We start from the raw sequence: 15,945 nt of genomic DNA on the forward strand, positions 1-15,945 counted from the left end.
TATTAGAGCTAATAAATGAATTCAGCAAAGTGGCAGGATATAAAATCAACACGCATAAATCAAAGGCATTCCTGTATATCAGCGACAAATCCTCTGAAATGGAAATGAGGACAACCACTCCATTCACAATATCTTCAAAAAAAATAAAATACTTGGGAATCAACCTAACAAAAGAGGTGAAAGACTTATACAATGAAAACTACAGAACCCTAAAGAGAGAAATAGAAGAAGATCTTAGAAGATGGAAAAATATACCCTGTTCATGGATAGGCAGAACTAACATCATCAAAATGGCGATATTACCAAAAGTTCTCTATAGGTTTAATGCAATGCCAATCAAAATCCCAATGGCATTTCTTGTAGAAATAGAGAAAGCAATCATGAAATTCATATGGAAAAATAAAAGGCCCAGAATAGCAAAAACAATGCTAAGCAGGAAGTGTGAATCAGGCGGTATAGCGATACCAGACTTCAAACTATACTACAGAGCAATAGTAACAAAAACAGCATGGTACTGGTACCAAAACAGGCGGGTGGACCAATGGTACAGAATAGAGGACACAGAAACCAATCCACAAAACTACAACTATCTTATATTTGATAAAGGGGCTAAAAGCATGCAATGGAGGAAGGATAGCATCTTCAACAAATGGTGCTGGGAAAACTGGAAATCCGTATGCAACAAAATGAAACTGAACCCCTTGCTCTCGCCATGCACAAAAGTGAATTCAAAATGGATCAAGGAGCTTGTTTATCTATTTTTAAAAGTACACATCAGGAAGAATGCCATAATGTCTCTTATAAAAATGTCACCAAAATGCTTCTTGGTGATTTCTCAGCAAGTATTTAATGGCCAGATTTAATTTTTCACTGTCATTTTACCAGATTGTTATTGAAGCTAAATATTTAGCCACTATTGCATGCATTGATAATTAACAATCAACAAACTGACTAATGAATTATATTGATGAACTATTAAACCATGATATAGTATAATAATAATACAGTCTGACTGGAAAAATTACTTTAAGGAAAACATCTCTTATGAGTTTTTAACCATTCACACATAATGAAATAAAATATGTGTGTTTGATTTTCCAATTATGTTACCGAAGCCAAAATAGGATCTTGTCAGTTTTAGATTTGGCAAATGCTTGGTTTCTGATGCATTTGTTTCAGACTGTGGTTGTTGGATGAAAAGAGTACAATTTTTGGCAGGTAGCAAGGGGTATAACTAATTTTCATTATTCTCAAAGTTCAATCACAGGAAAAAGAGTTCTATATTTCTCCAGAAAAATCTAAGATGCTTGATTGTAAAGAAGCCTCTGAGATTATCTATGTCAGTATGCTCTAAGGAGCCTGAAGAATTCTTCAGGGACACCTAAGGACCTGGGCAGGGGAAGAGTCCCAGCAGGTTGGATGGAGGAGGAGGGGGATGGTTTGTGCTGCCCTGAGGCATTCAACTCTGAGTTGAGCGGCTTCACCTTAAACCATTTTACTATTTGCACTTCATGCAAGGCTTCATTTGAAGAAAGACCCATGCATTATCAATAATGCTTATAATATCACTAATAAAAAAAGGACTTAAAAATCATATGCCAAAATTTGTAAGCAAGGTAACTGAGTTTCAGAAAGAATAAACACTTTATTCAAGGTGAGACAGTGAGTAAAAATTTGGTTGAATTCACTGGGTGCCTTGGCACACACTTGTAATCCCAGTGACTCCGGAGGCAGAGGCAGGAGGATTTCGAGTTCAAAGACAGCCTCAGCAATTTATAGAGGCCCTAGGCAACTCAGTGAGACCCTCTCTCTAAACAGACATAAACAAAATACAAAAAAAGGTTGGGGGTATGGCTCAGTGGGTAAGTGCCCCCTGGGTTCAATCACTGGTACCCCCCCAAAGAGGGATTTTTTTTGGTTGAATTAATGATTCCCCCCCATCAAAAGGCTATAATCAACTTAATATTTATCAAAGTCCTACTAAGGGTACGGCATTGTGCTAGTCCTCTGAGGAATAAATAAAATAAGTCCTAGCCCTAGGATAGAAGCCTAATATAACTTCTAAAGGAGAGAAAAAACAAAAGTGGGAAAAAGAACTACTGAAGATCATCCCATCTGACCTACTTGTTTTAGAATTTAGCAGTTTTCTCAAAGTCACCCTTCAAGTAAATGGCAGAATCAGAACATGCATCTGAACCTTCTTACTCCAAACATAATGCCCTCGTTGCTACATCAGTATATCAGATTGATTCATGAACACCTAATCTCTACGATGATCTTTCACTTGAAAAAAATCTAATTGCATACTTGCATATTAAAGGTTCTAAGAAGTCTTACAGTAAAGAAAATTGCCTGGTCACTTCCGTAAATTATTACCATGGACTACAATCCATGCCATGTACATTCATATCCCAAAGAACACAGTTTGAGAAATTCTATACTATACCTCTCCTCCCCTAGATGTTAACTAGATTTGAAACTGGGATCTAGTAGAATCTTCTTTTAGAAATTCTATTTCCACACTTTGCATATAATTGTGGCTTGAGAAATGTGATCTCAGTAATAAGTGTTAGACCTGATACACTCTTTATAAACCCATACTGTTTTTGAATGTTATAGAAAATATTAAATTCATATATCAAAATGAATAAAATGCAAATATACCAAATATTAACAATATGTTATTTAGTTTTAAAATCAGTTCACACCTGCTCAATATTTGCTGGCACCATAAAAAATATTTGTCATGAAATTTTCAATGTATATTTGTATTCCCCCTAAATATAATGCATGCATTATAATTCATTTGAAATGTTGGATTAAATTTCGTAGAATTATTTGGTGAATACCTCTTTGCTCAATTTTCAAAGATAAATAGCTTTACTGCAAAGGGAAAATCAATTTGCTTTCTTCTAAAACATATATATCTTGGTACATTTTGGTTTGCTCAGAATGCTAAAAATAAAAGTCATAAGTAGTGAATTCCCTCCCTCTCAACAAAACAAAAAAAAAAAAAAAAAAAAAAAAGAAAGAAACATTTCAGGTAAGTCAAACTAAAATAATACCACAAAACTTGGGAGAGAACCTGTCCTTGCAAGATTTGCAGACCAATTTTTCAAGATCAAAAGTGTTTATATAAGCTTACAAAAATTTTGGATCTTTTCCCAGACTAAATCTCTAACACTTCTGAGGCTGGCCCATCACTAATATTTACAATATCTTTGACATATCATGAGTTGGACTCATAGGCCTTTCTGATAGGCAGGCTTCCTAATATGATGGGGTGCTGGAATAGTTCATTGTGTGAGAGGCAGTCAGATGATACTGGCACTTTGCAACAGGAAGGAAATGATTGGTAGGTGCCCTGAGCCTGTTGTATCTTGTCAGTTTTGTCAGTTGGGAAATGTCCTTGGGGACCCATTAGTACATAGACAGCCATGTGGCCCACCTGAGGTACACTCCTTGCCAACTTATTTGAGCTCTCTGTTTAGGTAGTGTTCCTTTCTGTAGTATTACATTTCCTTATAGAAAATGTTTAGAAACAGGCTCTCAAAATATGCTATTTCTCTTAACCCTTTATAATAACAGTTAGCATAGTGCCTTACACTTAAAATAAGACTTAAAATTAAAAGTTAAAATAAGACTTTTCAACAAATTCATGCTGCTACCAAATTGGTAGATGTAAAATAAACTTTGAGCTCTCTGGTAACATATCCCTGTAATGATCCTTCTATCTACTGTGACTTATTTTATTCCCAAATCTTTTCATTTATAACAATGCTTCTCGTGATTGCATAATTATTACAACTTTATTGTCAAGGACAGAGATAAAATAAAGTCAGAGGAGATTTTTTACCCACCAAATTAAGATTCTTCTCACAAATCTGTATTGTTACTTGGCCCTGTTTAAGAGATCCATTTCCCTGGACTAGGAGGGCTCATACCTAGAACATTCATGCTTAAACGTCTCCTGTATTAGAAGTATTTTCTGGGGTCAGGTATAACTGTGTTAGGTACAACAAAGATGGATGAGATGTGGACCCTGTTCTCAGAGAGCTTTATTCTAATTGTGGAATCAAGAGAAGCACATTAACAGCTGGTACCACTTACCAGTCACCAGTGAGTGGTATTAGCACAATTATAGGAGAGTGGTTCAGATGTTCACATAGAACAAAAAGGAGAAGAAGAGGAGGAGGAGGAAGAAGGAGATGGCAGGAGGAGCAAAGAGACTGATAACTATCTGTTTTATATCCCTTTAGAGAATGTGAGATATAAACAAATACACTATCTTCATTCAACATGCTACCCTTTTAAAGCCAAAATAAGACTCAACTCCTGTTCCCCCACATCTTCCAGCTCTGACCATTCTTCCTGAGACTAGTGAGTCTTCTTCTCGATCATCCTCAGTGTCCAAGGCTTACCTTTTTATTTTGCTACCCTGCCCTGGCCTAGTTCTTTATGGAATTTAATCATTCACTTCCGAGAGTTCTGTAGCATAATAAACAAGACACCAATTTTAAAGTATAATAGCAGCAGTGAGCACACCCATGATGATGACTCCAGTTGGGGTTCTCTTCCCCAAATGGCTCCATGTTCATTAATGTGACTGGTTAACTTATAATTTGCAGTCATATGTTGGGCTGGGGATGTGGCTCAAGCGGTGGCTCAAGCGGTAGCGCGCGCTCGCCTGGCATGCATGCAGCCCGGGTTCGATCCTCAGCACCACATACAAACAAAGATGTTGTGCCCTCCAAAAACTAAAAAATAAATATTAAAATTTCTCTCTCTCTCTTACAAAAAATAATTTGCAGTCATATGACATGGCCTTAAGCAATTTTTAAGGCAGCTCCCAGGTGACCTGGGAGCAACTCTTAACAATAAAATATTTAAGAAGGCAGGCAAGAGCTGCCCTGTCAGAATATGTCCGGCACAGCAAGGCCTCCAGTTGAAGGAATTCATTGCAAGTGGCTGCCTAACTGCCATGGTGATAGAAATTTAACCCAAGTGTTTTCAGGTAACTGCCAGCCCTGGGCCTGGCTGCCTTCCACAGGCCCCACAGCGCACAGCCCTATGCAAAGCGGGTGTTTTATAGCAAGTAATAGCAACACAGCTGTTTGCATTAGAACTTAACCCAGGTATGCCAGAGAGCTGTGCCAAAGCACGTCTTACCATTAATTCAAAAGCTACCCACAGAAGAACACCATTTGGACCTGACCGTTGGCTTCAGTTCCTTGTCAAGATCTAGTTATTTAATTCAATTTAATGAAATGTTTTGAGTACCAATTTGACACTTTAAAATAAGGAAGGTGCAGGCGCTAACCCAGAGACAGAGATGCCACCCATACCCCTAAACAACTCAAACAACTCTCTAGACACACACACACACACACACACACACACACACACACACACATATATATATATATATAAAAATGTGATAATTCAATGAAAGGTGCAAAAATGAAAAAAATATGAGCTAAATGATGATACTAAAAAGAGAATGGTTACTTTTGACTAGAGGAGTCAGGAATGACTTACCAAAGGTGACAGTATTTGAATTGGACTGTGTACGGTACATAGAAACTCTCAAAGCACAAAAGAGACAGAAACAGCCCAATAGACTGAGGGAATACCGTATGTCAAGGCATGAAATAGTGAAATTGAATGATGTTGTGGGAGCAAAATGAGTAGGTGGAATGTTCTGAAGGTGAAGTGTGCAGATGAATCTAAGTAAGCAGTTCCTGCTTATAGAGCCCTGGATGCCACTTGGAATTGTAGCCGTACACCACACAGGGAAAGCCATTGGCCCATTGAGTCCCACGTTTTCAATTCTATGACTTTTTCAATAAAATTGAAAATGGTGCATTAAAATAGATTAAAAATCATAATCTAGAGCTTTATGATATAATTTATTATAAATACTATTAAGGATGTTATTAATAGTATTAATGAATGTTATCACTAGTCGTTTACCTATTGCTTTTCTCAAAAGAATAGAATTCTAAAAATACAAATATTGATTTCAAAGTTATCATAAATGGTATATTTGTTACTAGGTTTAAGTTTTTTTAGTTTCCGTAAATGGGGCAAGGAGACATAATGGTTAAGGAGTGTTACACAGAATGTGACAAAATTAGGTTTGTTTTTTGAACGCTCACTCTAGCAGCACCTGCTAGAAGGTGTGTTAAAGGAGGAGATTCCAGGTGGCTGAGAGACTGCTGCAATAGTCCAGACAGAATAAATGAGGGCCTGGAGTGAGGTATTCACAGTGGTGATGTGAAGAAGGGAAATTCTTCTGGGTGGGCTCAGAGAAACTACAACAGCTCACCAACTGCTTCTGCAATTAGACGTCAGGTTCTAGTGTACATAGATTTCTTGGTGAGTAAGAATTATTATCATGATCTTAGGAAGAAATACTAAGCACTATTGGGAAATAGTAAAATGATAAAATTATACATTAGATGTGGAAAATATCCTAAAGTGAACTATGCCAACTCCCTCCTTCTACCTAAAGTTAGTTGGTTATTTAATAGCAATTTCAGCCTGGCAGCCAGGTCCCCAACCAATAAGACATTGGATTGTTAGGAGGGTGGGTATTATCATGGGTTGAATTGTGTCCCCCTAAAAACAGTATGTTAACACCCTAACCCCTGGTGTCTATGCATGTGTACTTATTTGGAAATAAGGTTTTTTCATACATAATCAACATGAGATCATTAAGGTGGGCCCTAATCCAATAGGACTGGTATCCTTATAAGAAGAGGGAGACAGCTATGTGAAGACATAGAAGCATAGGGAGAATGCCCTATGAAGACTGGAGTAATTTAGTATCCAGGGAAAGTCACCAAAAGTTAAGGAAGGACAAGGAAGATTCCATAATCTCAGAGGTAGCATGGCCTTGCCAACACCTTGATTTCTGATTTTGAGTCTTCAATAATTTTGAGAACATAAATTTCTGTTGTTTGAAGCTACCTAGTTTGTGGTACTTTTAAATGGCAGGCCTACGAAACTATTACGGATATTGTAGTGTTTAAATATTTAATGTTTAAATGAAGTTTCAGTGCTTTTTATGTGTGTATGTGGAGAAGCTCTTTCTTAAATAGCTTCAAATATAATGCCTAATGCAGACCTCCATTAAAACAAATCTAAACAAACAAACAAAAACATCAGCACTACATGCTCTAAACCAATACGGATTAATAGTGAATCTTATTTTCACAGTTTTCATGCAACAAAAGAATTTCAGCAACTAAAATTTGAGTACACTTTATAAAGGATGTTTATCCATTACCTCATTAACATCAATTCCGAGAGAAAGGAAAAGTAAGAAAAAGGCTGATCTTCCCAAAGTTATCAAGTGATGGAATCAAAGACAAATTACAGGACTTGTGGCCCCAAATGCTGTACACCTCCCTGAATTTTTTCCCAATTAGTGACTTCAACAGTTAATCAATGGTTAGAATGATTCAGGTTATGCTGAGTTTATGAATGAGCAAGATCTCTGCATTGGGATTGCTTAGGGACAACTCAAAAAGAGTCAACTTGAGATATTTGTTTGGGCACCAGTAATCTGTTCTACTTTCAGGGAAGAAATGCTAGAGATACCATGCAATACTGTAAATCTAATTCATTCCAATGAACATTTATGTTCAGAGAGTTTTGCAGTAGAAAAAAAGAGACTCTGAAATTAAATGTTATTACATCACCTCCCTGATTATCTTCTAAGTTTGAAGAAATAAGCATTTCTTATAAAAGGAACACTTAACAACGTCAGAAAACAGAACCAACTTAGTTGCTTTGGGATAAGCAGGGTTGACTTATCTCACACATAATCCTTTAATTTGTCATCTCAATTCTCATTGGGAAATTTGCATGGTTGATAAGAAAAATCGGGTCTTGGGCAAGTGATACAATTCAGTTTTGTTTTGCTTTATAGTTCTGGGGATAGAACACAGGGCCTCACATATAATAAGCAAGTGTCCTACCACAGAGTTCCATCCCAGCTCACGGGTATGCTTGTTCATTCTCTCTCTCCCCTCTCTCTCTCTCTCTCTTTCTCTCTCTCTCTTAATTTTGAGACAGGATGGCCTCAAACTTGTGTCTCTCTTGCATCAACCTCCCAATTAGCTAGGATTATAGGCATGTACCACCACACCTAGCTGCTGTTGTTTTTCGTTTTGTGGGTTTGCTTTTTTTTTCTTTCTTTATTCTTTTGTTCTTTCTTTCTTTCCTTCTTTTTCTGTCTTTTGGAGCACTAGAGAATATGAAAGACAAATCATAGTTCAATAACTTAATAGAGGAGGAGAGACCCACTACTGAAAAATGATGAATGCATCCCAAAAGGCCATTGGCTAACAATGTTTTGTTAATCAAAGATGTCCCATGCATTTGGCCTCATGAGGAAGAAGAAAGAGAGAGGCAAAAAGAGGAAGAGAACAGGAGACTCTCTACCAGTGTAAACCAATGAATGATGGTGGACTTCTCCCACACAATGTTATGGATCTTTATTGAAGCAGCAGGAGAGAGACATCTGGTCTCAACCAGAAGGAGAACGTCACATGGCAGCAGTAAAGCACTGTATTTCTAAGAGCTGTCAAAGCTTGGGGTCATTCCCTATTTGTATTGTGCCCTAAAAGTACTTAAAGTCAAGGCTAGTGCCTCATAGGTAAACATCACCCTTTCATCTCTCTGCCTGGGCCAAAGACAAATTCATGACCAATCCTCCACCATGCAATAAGATGTATATAATGTTTGGTCTTGGGACGGTCACCATTAATGGCAAACAATGGCTGTCTCTACACCCGTATTAAAGTCCTTCTCATCTTAGAATTGTGATTCTAGGTGTGTGAAATGGTTCTGCAGACTAATGATATTTATGTAGTATATAAAGTGCTTGAGTTATAAGAAACCCCAAATAAAAGTATTTAACAGGAATAGGTCTGATGCCCCCTAACTTATTGTCATATTTTCTATCAATCTCTCAGAGTAATATAATTAAAAATTCATGTCATATTAATTTGCCTACATCTCTCTTCTCTATATTTTAAGTAAGCCATAATTCACACCTGAATATCTTGGAGAAAAATAAACACAGTCTTGCAGTACCTCAGGATCACAATACTGACCTTCACTTTTCATAGTATGATACATACTGCATAACAAAAATATCTAGAATCTTAAGCTGGTTTGTATAGAACTTCAAACAAGCCATGGAATTTGTTTTGGTTTTGGTTTTTTTCTTTGTGCCTTCACTTCATAAGTTACCCCCTGCCTCCATCCTCCGCATTATGTGCTCATTCTTGACAAAATTCCAAAGTTCATATATTACATCTAAGATAATACGGAACTTTTAAAAATTAGAATATTAATTTATATTTATGTTTACTAAAAATTGGGAACCAATATTTAAAGATAGAAAACCAACCCCAAATCTAATCTTAAAGTTGTCTTCTTCCAACCAGCAACTTCTCAAATTCAACCAAAAATTTTGTCAGTTAAAACTATTCTGTTAAAATTCAGCACAAAAGGTCCTTATAAGGTTCAGAAGGGGATATGAGAAACCAAATATTGAGGTTTTTTTTTCTTTTAAGGAAAAAAATAATGCATAGTTAGATCCAAATATGTGAAGATTAAACAACACGTTTCTAAATAACACTAAGTTTAAAAAAAAAATCTCAAGAGGTCCCCCAGAAGGGAGAAGGAGATCCCAACTCTACCCAGGCAAAGGAGTTCAGAGTTCTTGAGTTACCACAGAAAAGAATTTCAAGACATATCAAAAGAGGCACAGAGATTTATTTAGGAAAACAAGGAGATTTATTTAGGAAAGCACGCAATAGAGCAGGATACACATTCAAATGGAGAAGGAGGGTGGGCACTCTAGAAGGAGATACACTTTTGGGGTCTTGGGCTCTTCTTTTAGAGGAAACTTTGTAAGCAGTGAACACAGAAGTGTGTGTTCAGCCTGGTGAGCTCAGTTCTCTTAATTATGGAGCACAGGGCTGGTCAAGGTGGTCTGGTCCTTTCAGGATCTTCAGGTTGACATCATCCAGTCTATAGACAATATTTGGCATATACCCATATCATAAGTTTCTAACACTATTTTCCCTTTGCTTTATTTAGTTTAAGAAAACACACTGTGTACGCTAGCAATGTGCGTAGGCATTAATCATCTAGACTCACAATACTCTTAAGATTTTTTCAAGGGCTTTTTAAGATTTTTATGCTGGAGGAAAACAGCTTAGAGAGTAAAGTTGAGGGTGTTCATGGAACTTCTTAGGTTTAAAGTTAAGGTTTCTTTTTCCTGCCCCATTAGAGTTCTTTCCACATATTCTCACTTCTTCTATCCTGCTTCAATATCAGAAATGAAAAGAGGGACCATCACCATAGCTCTCATAGTTAAAGGATAAGACAGCGACTATAAAGAGCTTTATGCCCATAAATTTGATAACCTAGGTGAAGTGGACCTATTCCTTTAAATTCACAATCTGCCAAAACTCACACGAGAAATAGACAATCTTAAAAGGCTCATATATATTAGTAAAATTGAATCAATAATTAATAATCCTCCAAGAGAGAATGTATTATGTTCAGATGGGTTCACTGGTAAATTCTACCACATATTTAAGGAAGAAATTATACATATTCTCCACAATCTCTTACAGAAGATTACTGTAATCTGTAAAGAATACTTTCTAGCTCATTCCTACATGTTCCACTTTTTATTTGTCACTTCCTTGTAACTGCTTGCTCCTAGTTCTTTATCATTATCTCCTTAATTTTGCCTTTTGCAGAATGTCATGTAGTTGGAATCAAAAAGTCACTCTAGAAACAATACCAAATACATGATCCATGAAAAAAATGGATGAGCTGGATTTCAGTAAAATTAAAATTTTCTACTCTGCAGAAGACACTATCAAAAGAATGAGAAGACAAGTCGCAGACTGGAAGAAAATATTTGCAAAAGACATCTGATGAAGGACTATTACCCCAAATATACAAAGAACTCTTAAAACTCAATAATAAGAAAACAACTCAACTAAAAGATGGACCAAAGCTCCTAACAAATATCTCTCTAAAGAATGATGAATAAGTATATAAAGAATACTGTACATTAGATGTTATTGTGGAAATGCAAATTAAAACAACAGTAAGATACCATTGCATACCTTTGAGAAATCCAGAACACTGACAACATTAATACAACCAAGATGTGGAGTAAGAGGAATTATTACTCATTGTTGGAAAATAGTTTGGCAATTTCTTACAAAACTAAATACACTCTTATCATAAGATCCAACAATCATGCACCTTGGTATTTTACCAAGGAAGTTGAAACTATGTTCACACAAAAATGTTCACACAAAAATTTTTAGCAGTTATAGTCATAATTCCCAATACTTGAAAGCAACTAAGTTTTCCTTCATGGGTGCATTGATAAATAAACTGAGCTTCATCCAGATATTGGAATATTACTTAGCACTAAAAAGAAATGAACTATCAAGCCAGGAAGAGACATGAAGGAACTTTATATTATGTAGTGAAAGAAGCCAGTTCTAAAAGCCTACAGACTTTATGACTCCAACTACAAGACACTCTGGAAAAAGCAAAACCAAGGAAATGATAAAAGAACAGTGGTTGCCAGGAATTACAGAGCAGGGAGGAATTAATAAGTGGATTACAGAAGATTTTTAGGGCAGTGAACTATTCTGTACAATGCAATTATCGTGGATCCAGATCATTATATATTTGTCCAAACCTATAATATGTATGACACTTAAGAGTGAACCCTAATATGAACAATGGATTCAGATAATTCTGATGGGTCCCTCAATTGTAACGAATGTACTACTCTTGTAAGGGATGTTACTACTGGGGGAGATTATGCATGTGAGTGGGCCATTTGTATATGAAAACTATCTGTACCTGCCTCTGTTTTGCTGTGAACCTAAAACAGCTCCAAAAATATAAAATCTAAAAATATATAATCAAGTATGAATGTTAAAAAAAATTAAGGTAGACACAGAGGAAATGAAAATAAAATCAGTAAATTCCAAACCAGCAAAGCAAAAGTAAAGAAACCATAGAGAAACCAACACAAACAAAAAATAAATTTATTTATACTTCATCATTTTTCAGTCCTGTTTGACCTTCGTGCAATATTGAATTCTACCAATCAATTTCTCCTTTCAATTCTGCTTCCCCCATAGCCTCTGTCATTCCCTGTTCTATGCAACTCATGGTGGCTTTGTAGTTTTGCTCTATATACTGATTTCATCCCTCTTTCTGAATGGTAAACTCCTTAAGGGACCCAAGCCCTATGAATCCATGTCTGATATGCCACTTTTCAAACTGTGTCTTGCACATAGCAGGCACCCAATCAAATGGAACCTTCTTGAATATTGTGACTCCAGTTGTGAATCTCGTGGTCCCAATCAAGTGCAGTAACAGTTATGTCCAGGTCCAACTTCATAGGTTTGTGACCTGCACAGTTTTGCAGGGCCCCATGATCCAAAGGACACCACGCTGGGTTTAATGCTTTACTGTTGCAAATGAAATTTGCCTTGGAAGCCTTAACAATGCTTGAACATGGGACCCCATGTTTTCATTTTGCATTGAACCCTATCAATTATGTAGCCAGTCCTAAGTATACAATATTATCTCTGTACATATCCATATGCTTAGACAACCATCGAACTATATAAACAGTTTTTCAAAGATTCATTGAAGGAAGGATTTTCTCATCAGGCCTACCTCAAAGAAGTGTGCATCTTTTAGTGGAACTAGTTTGAATTAGTTGGAAACTACTGATGCACGTTCATATGGTCTTCTCCTATCTTCATTGCACACTTAAAGGTTAGGTCAATTATATTACAATATAAGCCAGGGGAACATTCAAATTCTCCAGTTATACCTGAATGTCATGGAACCCCTGTTATTTTAAATAAAGATGTCATAGTTGCGTGTTGGAATTCTTTTCTTTCCCTTCCTTTCCTTGCTTTCTCCTCTTCCCTCCCCTTTCCTCTCCCTCTCCCTTTAACAGATTTTCTTCATTGTAGTGTTTAAATGTCATTCCCCACCCAATTTCCCCACATACTTGTAAAAGTTTATATAAAGATATTATTCAAAATTTCCAAAGAAAGTTGAGAAGAATTGTCTAGATAATTGAGACTGAACAACTAAACCCACTGAGGGATAACGCTGATTAGACTTTTGTGGCTCTAAGAGTTAAAGTAACCAGATGCCCCCTCTTTACATCTGTCCTCATTTTATAGGAGAGTGAACCAGCCTCCGGGCTATGAAGAGCCGTCCTTCCATTTGTGCCTGTAACTGGCCAAGCAGCACCACACACCGGTTTGACTTTTCGCCCCATTATTTAATAATCATGCCTGGATTTCCAGGAGGGCAAGCCCACCCCGCTGCCCGCTGCCCGCTGCCGGCTGCCCCAGTGCCCCCAGCCACAAAGGACTTGCAGTGCAGTTGCTGTGAGGTCTGGGACTTCCCCAGCACTGAAGCGGTTAACTTTTAGGAAGACCCAGAGAAAGAAAAACAGACTAAGAACTGCCTTGTGCTGGGAGGAGGGTTAGAAAATGAGGCTGTTGCTGTTGTTTTCATTGTGTGCACTCTAATCAGGGAGAGTAAGAACAATAATGCATGTAATGCTGACTTTGGAACGTGTCCATGCAGCTTTTCCCAGGCTAGACAGCCTTGGGAACCACTGATAGAGTGGCACACCAGGGGCACAGCCTCAATCACCAAGCACAGGGCAGGGCAGCCTTTTCTGTGGATAAAATATGTGAGGGATGACAAGAATCTTCCCAGCATGGGAAGTGGCAGTCACAAAAAATATATACAGCAGGGAGATCTGCACAGGCTTGGCGTGGTGTAGTCCAGCCAGGGGGACACGATATTGGGAAGATGGGACATTCCTCCTTCTGTCCACCCCACCCCATTTTCCTTTTCTGTTTATTTGTTTCTATCTCTCTCTCTCTCTTTTTTTTTTTTTTTTTTTTTTTGCCTTGCACTTGCCTTCCCTTTCCTCCCCACTCCCATCCCCCTCTGCCACACTTTGAAGCTGAGATGAAAGTCCTGTGTTGTGGCTGCTGGCACCAAGCAAGCACAGGGAGAAGACCAAAGTGTGCTTTAGTTTAAGATGCTGTACTTTTCTCCTGAGGAAAAGGGGGGGGGGGAGGTGCGGGAATCAGCTTGAAACAATGCATCGCATTTTGCTGGAGAGCATATTTGTGTGTATCTAGGACTCAAACGTGGTCCTAATTTCTCAGAGCTTTTGTCTTCAAGGATAAGGGAAGAGCTGAAATGTGTCATCCTCTCTCCAAGTGAGTGCATGTAACTGCCAGGATTCGGGAGTGGTATTGTTTAATAAAACAAGAAAGGGACACAAATCAGGCACAAGCCCATGAGTTTTCGGTGTTGACACAACAGCCAATTGTAGCTATCTCAAGGGTTGGAGAAGCAGCTCCCTTGCTTTTAAGTAGCAAAATCAAGTTCTACTATACTAAATGATTTTGAAGGAATGACTGCTATACATTTACTTAGTTATTTACTTACCAGATTTTGCAAGTGAAAATTCAGGACACCCAGTTAAATCTGAATTTCAGCTAAACAGTGATGAAATTTTAGTGTATGTGTGTCCCTGGTGATATTTAGGATAAACTTATATTAAACATTTGCTGATCTGAAATACAAGCTTAGCTAGGCATCTGTATTTTATCTGGAAAGTGTACTTAGTTATGACAGCTTTAAATCAATTCGGCTTTAAAAAAATTATACTAAGACATTTTTAAGAGCCTAATATTATAACATGAATTTATTTGAGACTCATCAAATTGAACATGGGGATCATCAACATATTGTTCTCACTATAACACAAACTGCCTGTAGCAAGGTTCATGCTTTGTCCCTGTCAACCCATCCCTAAATATATATGCACACAATACAATGCCTCACACTTCCCGTATAAATGCACACACATTTATGTGCACACAAACACATCCCAGATGGTTTCCTAAAGGATCCCATGTAGGTTGTTTCACCCTATCAAAGAAAGGATTGGCAAGCGTGTTGCTTAAAGCTACAAGTTATGATTTAAAATCAACTCCTACCATGGAAAATGCATATATAGCTCCCACTTGGCTATTATTAAAATTAGGGCTACTTTATCAAATTGCAATAACTTATGAACTCTGAGGTATAATTATTTTTGATTAAAAAATTTCCCCCTATTTATCTACTTAATGCCCTGAAACCTGATTCCATTATGTTATATTTACTTAAGAAAACCCATGTGTTTACAGACATAAAAATCAGTCCAAAGAAACCACTAGGAAATCTCAGCTGCTACATCTGCACACTCACAAGTCCCTTCTTGTTTGGGTAATCTTGTGTTCACTTGAACGTGGACAATGTTGGAGGCCTGGCATTTTTTTGTCCCTTGCAACTGCTGCCATTCTTGAACATGACCTGTGAGATTGGTGAGCTTCCAATTCATGGGAACTGAAAAGACAGCTAAAAGAAAGCGACAGTGGGAGGAGGACAGTACTGGAGGAGATGATTTAGCATTTTGAAGTTTCCATCCCAGTGTATGCGAAATTCAAGTGTGGCTTAGATGAATGATCAAAGCTGCATACAAACCTGCAGCTGGAAGACTAGGGAGCCTCATCCAGAGGGTCATGTCCTTTTTGTACAGTCATTTTCCAACCTGATGGTACTATTTTTTTTTTTCCTAAGCAAAAGGATACTTTATTAGAAAAGTGGTTTCATTAATCAGCTTTTCCAGGTACATTCCCTTCTGCTTTCTTTTAAACTATCTCCAGAGTTCAATTGAAGTTTTTGGCTTACAGCTGCCTCCATGCCTATTTAAGTGTGCCCTAAGAGTTTCTCCATGCACACTGAACTGAAACCTAACTTGATGTATAGATAGACTATAAT

The sequence above is a fragment of the Marmota marmota genome, unplaced genomic scaffold (assembly GCF_001458135.2).
Source record: "Marmota marmota marmota unplaced genomic scaffold, marMar, whole genome shotgun sequence".
Classification (NCBI taxonomy): domain Eukaryota; kingdom Metazoa; phylum Chordata; class Mammalia; order Rodentia; family Sciuridae; genus Marmota; species Marmota marmota.